Source organism: Myotis brandtii, unplaced genomic scaffold (genome assembly GCF_000412655.1).
Source record: "Myotis brandtii unplaced genomic scaffold, ASM41265v1 scaffold45, whole genome shotgun sequence".
Taxonomy (NCBI): domain Eukaryota; kingdom Metazoa; phylum Chordata; class Mammalia; order Chiroptera; family Vespertilionidae; genus Myotis; species Myotis brandtii.
Genome location: NW_005367209.1, coordinates 4,255,632 through 4,261,182, shown reverse-complemented (window position 1 = coordinate 4,261,182; position 5,551 = coordinate 4,255,632).

Sequence of the window (5,551 nt, the reverse complement as noted above, 5' to 3'; positions counted from 1 at the left end):
CCTCCCCCGCCACCACTCTCTCTCACACACACACAGAATAACAAGCTTTGCAAAGTGCAAACATTTCCATTGCTGCCAAAGGTCAGGCTGAGGATGAAGCTCGAAACCTCGAATTTGTCCAGCTGTCATCCCCCAGTCTCAGTCAACGCTGTGAATGTCCAGCTCTCTCCCGAACATACCTACAAATACATCTACTTGGAAAATACTGGCACATAAATTTAGAGAGGTTTAAAGTGGGAATGAATACCTCAACCTACGGGTGGAAAAAACCTGTGCCCTGCTCCTTGTGGCCAACCCAACCTGTTTGAACTGCTAAAAACACTCAGGGCAAAACAAGGAGAGCTGAAAAAAAAATAAGCTTTTAAGAAAACAGTTCTCTCAATATTCCTAAGTTTAATAGCTCAATATTTAGCATGCGTTTCATAACTCCAGCTTTTTTGGGGGTGGAGGCAGGTAAGGGAAACGGGAATATAGTAAAGAGTTTTCAAAAACACTTGCTATTTGTAAGCCTTCTTTTTTTATGTACCATAACACATGCAGCCTTCTTAGGCATGGGGTCAGGATGTTTCCTTGCAGTGGAATTGAACACTAATGAGGAAAACTGGGAAACTGGGTTAGGCTACCATGGAAAATATGAAGAGCCCTGAACATGGCAGGCCAGGGTCTGACAATGGTTCCAGGGTTAGTGGAGGAATTCTTTTTCCTTTGCCTTCTTTCTTCCAAGTTGCTATCAGGGTTCCTGATGCTGATAATGAATTATCAGTGGGTCCTGCACCCAAGAAGCTTACAGTCTAGTCAGACAGACAGACAGGCAGATGAATACTCAGTCAAAACCATGACCAATGGTCACAACAAAGTGAGACAGGGCTGTTGAGAAGGGGCAGAGTGGTTAGGAAGCCGACTGGATTGGAGACCATCCCTGTTCGTCTTTGGAACCATTGCTAGCTCTGTGGCTTTGGGCAAGCAACTTAACCTCTCTGCCTCTCACATTTTTCATCTGTCAAGTGGAGATAATAATAGCACCACCCAAAAATGTGTTTGAGGATTAAATGAGAAACATATGCAAAGCACTGTGAACAGTGCCCAGCACATAGTAAGTGGTCATGAGTGGTATTAGCTGTGACAGGGATTTCATGGGAGGGGAAGGGGCTGGGCAGAGGCCTCAAAACACCAGGGATGTTTAAGCTGAGTTTTCAAGGAAAAGTAAGCACAGGTCACATAGATGCAGAGTACCTGCTTGTGGGGCTTAGGAGATGTTTCAAGTAAGGGGAGGTGGATGTGAAAAGGGTTGTATGTGGGAGAGAGCCTTATATGTTTAGGTTAAGATCAGAGTAAGACCTTTGGGGCACCTACAGAGTGATGGAACCAAGGTACAAAGCCCCTCCCAAATGTAATGTGACATCAGTCAGTGTTAAACCATAAAGTATGGGCCACATTCCTGATTGACCTTTCACAACTAGATTGAATGCTTTATTTTGAAATGTTAAATCTCAAATTTCTTCAACAGAGTGTTGCATTATTGGTGTTGGTGTTGCTAAGAATGCGGAATCTTCCTGTAGGGTCATCCAGGGACCTCAGAGTCAGCTATGGATGGTGTGACTGGTTTTGGAAGACGAAAATGTGGGCAGAGGCCAGTTGTGAATGGTTGGTCTTTGGGATCTTCCAAGGAGTCAGACAGGGAAAATTTGGTGAAAATTTTCACACTGGTTGAGTGACACAGAAAGGTAACTAGTGGCATTGTCAGATGAATTTCAGTGGCAGTCCCCATTCAGAATGGGGGGTATTGGTGGGAGATCAAGCTACATGAGAAGGCTTTTATTAATACAGAAAGACCCTTCGATCTTAGAGGGACAGGGTCAGGAATGGGTTGGGAGATCCAATGAGGAGATAAAATGAGAAGAAGCCTGAGACAAATTATTAGGAGGCTATTGAAATATTACCTCATTAACCTTCTTATTTCCCTCTGCTCACGTTACTATCAGGTTTAATTTCACCTTGTCCCACTAATATATATAGTGGGAGGGGTGATATATCCATGTAGCAGCTGTTCATCTGGGAAATAATACAATGATTTATAAATAATAATATAAGAATAAACTGTATCATATATATGAAATAAGTTGAAAAATAGGTACAACTATTCTTAAAGGTTATTTTACACTTACATCAGCCCATTCGAAAGCCAGAAGCTAACCTCCTTTTTATTCCTTTTGAAGTCCAGAATTGGGGCAGGGTAGAGACAGAAGAGCCAGGTGAGGGTGGGAGCCTTTTGACTCTGTACACTTAGTGGTGTGGACGTTGAATCAGCCTTCTGGTCCCATGTGTACTTGGTAAGAATGTTGCAATCTCATCTTAGTTTGGAGCCAAATCTCTGCTTGTTTTTGATATCTAGAATTTCTACTTTGGTTTGCACCCCATGTTTGTTTACTAAGTCACACACACACACACACACACACACACACACACACACACTCACTCTTATAAAACAAGAGTGAAATAAGATTCAGGGGAGTGTGGCCACCTAAAGATTTCAGGATTACGTAGAAGCTACCAGCAACCTATTGTGCGTGATTTGTTGTAGTTGTTGTTCATGTTCTTACACAGGATGCATCACCATTTAAGTTTCTGAAGAGAAGAATTCAAGACTTACATGCCTTCCAAAAAAATCTGTAAGTTCATGTATGGCTATTTAAAATCTTAGGCAAGTTAATCTTTCTAGACTTCAGTTCCTTCATCTAAAAAATGGGAATAAAAATTGTACCTAACTCATAGGGTTCTTGTGGGCTTAACTGAGCTAATGCATGTGCCTGATGCATAGTAAGTGCTAAATAAATGTTAGCAAGTGTTATTTCTTTTTCTGTTTTTAACTAACACTTCCTCACAGGTTCACAGTCCAGTGCAGAAGCAAACAGAAATCTTTACAACATAATGATAAGTGCTGCAATAGAAGTTAGTGCAAAGAAATGTAGATAAGAGAGTGAACAGGGAGGTGAGGAAGGCTTCATGGAGGAGAAGTGAACTTTGATCCATTTCCTGGAGAAGAAATCTGGTTTCAACTAGGGAGGAAAGAAGGCACTGCAGGCCAAGAGAGTAGCCACCGCACAGAAAGGGGCTGATGGTGATGAGCCCACAGGGTCCCATGTGTGGTGGTGGATGGAGGGGAAAGAGATGTGGGTGACGGATGGGTTGGGGGCATGTGCGGTTCCAGGCAAAGAACGGTAGACCAAAGAGTGTGCATCTCCATGTGTTTGTGGATTTCTGAACCTTCTTCTTTCTGGGAACATACATTCCAAAGTTGAACATTATTTCATTATTTATAGAAAAGGCATCAGTAGTATCCCTCCACCCCCACATACCCATTCCTGCGACATTGATAACCAATGATATGTCTCCAGGGGAAGGAGCTTCAAATGCAGTCAGACTACATACTATGATATAAGTTGCTGTGATGCCATTAACATGGACAGCCAGTTACCTGGACATTGGCCATGAATTCAGGGCTCCCCAACCTCCAATGATCCTATGATAGTCGAGAATATGCAGTGTTGCTCCGTATGCATGTACCACCCAAGCCGGACCTAGGAAGAAGGTTCAAGGTCTCTGGACTCAGAAAGAACTGGGCTGTAATCCTGGCTCTGCTGTTTCTTTTTCATTTGATCCACAGACCCATTCTCTCATCCTACCTGCCCTACTCTTGTATCAGGAGGCTGACCCCTCTGGACTATACTCCAGGCTCCTTCACCCTCTGGCTTTGCTTGGGTTCAAGCAATGAGAGGGCTTAGCAGGATGTAGGAGGGCAAGAAGAGAGAGAGGGGCGGGGTGGGGATACTTATTCCTCTCTCTTCTTCCCAGGTTCTTTCTGGTTCTGGTGGCGGCTGTGTTCCTCAGTGACTACAGCTCTTTTCAGGTGGCTCCTCTTGGCTCCTGCCCTCCCCAGGCTCCGGTGACATCCATTTCCTCCCCGGGCCCTCTTCAGCTCCCTGCTGTTGCCAGTCCCAGTGCCTGGTCACCATCCCCTGTTGGTGCTTTTAGTTCTGCCTACACCTCCAGAAAGAGCCTCTTTATTGAATTATTTCCAGCTAAATCTTTCAAACGTGTCATCTCTTGTCTGCTGAGACCCTGACCACATCAACTATGCACTAGTTGTACATGACTTTATTCAAGGACCTTAACCTCTTGGAATCTCAGATTCCCTGTTTGCTAAATCATATTAATAATGTTCTCTGCCTCATAAGGTTGTTTGGAGGAAACAATGAGATCATATGTTTTGGTATAATATTTTTAAAACTTCTAGTAGGTTGCCTGACACACAGAAGGCCCTCAATAAATATTAGCTACTATTGCTACTGCAACGATTACCAAAATTATCACTATTAATATTCAGTAGGTTTGAGGGATGGCAGATCTGGAAAGTACCTGGGGCGTTGCCAAGAACAACCCCATTATTTTATATTTGAGGAAACTGAGGCCCAGAAGCCTGCCCAAATTCACCGAGCTAATTAGTGGCAGCGCTGAGGAGAGCATCAGTCCACATTGAAAGAAGGCCAGCTGTGTTGACATCAATTCTATGTAACTTCTTTAATGAAGATGTTGATCCCTTCAGTGACGTCACCCACTTGTTTTAGAAATGAGTTACATAAGCCTGGCTGCCTCCACTAACACTTTATTTGCTCCCTCTGAGAAGAGCATCAGACTGTCCCAAAATAAGCAAGAATTCAAGAGAAAACCCCTGTTTCGCTGCTCCTGCTTCCCGCTGCTGACTCACTTACTCCTGGGCCTCGGAGCTCTCGCACATCAATCACTCATCCTCAGAGGAGCACGCTGGTGGGTGTCGTCACAGGCTCCGGCGCTGCCCATGCAGGAGCTGGGCAGTGACCCTGCCCAGAGGCTCCTGGGCACCGCGGAGGGAGGCCACCTTTTGCCGTCTGGTACCCACCTACTGATGACTTCCAGCTGCTGCCCGTTTGCTTTTTAGAAGCCGCGTCAGGACATCCTGGTCGACGCAGAACCCAGCAGACATGCCTTTTAACCACACGTTTTTGAAAGAACTAGATAAAAAGTGAACGTGTGCTCTATGACCCTGTTCCTGGCATTCAGCTCTTCCTAAGTTTTAAACAGATACACGGACCTTTCAGCTCGGTGATACCCACTCCCAGGGCCCATGGGACTTTCCCTTCACATATAAATACTTCATTATCTTTCCCCCTCAAACAGTAATACACTTTAAATCACCTTCTTCCCTTTACTCTCAAACGTGCTCTGCGCCCAGCCGGCGTGTCTGCCAGTGCCGAGCTGACACTACCAGGTCCTATTGCACAGAAAGCCTGTGTGAGATGCCCCAACAAGTGGTTGATTCAGGGGGAAAATATTAGTCAAACCATTTGTTTCACTGAATTAAGGAATCAGTTCGGGTAAAGCAGAGGAGCTGGTGGGCCGGAGGGGGCCGAGCTGTGTGTCCTGGGATGATCTCTCCACTTTCAGTACAAGGAGCGGGGGGCCCTCAGGGCGATCCTGGGGGAGCCGCTGTGGCTGAAGCAACATTTCCCCCAGC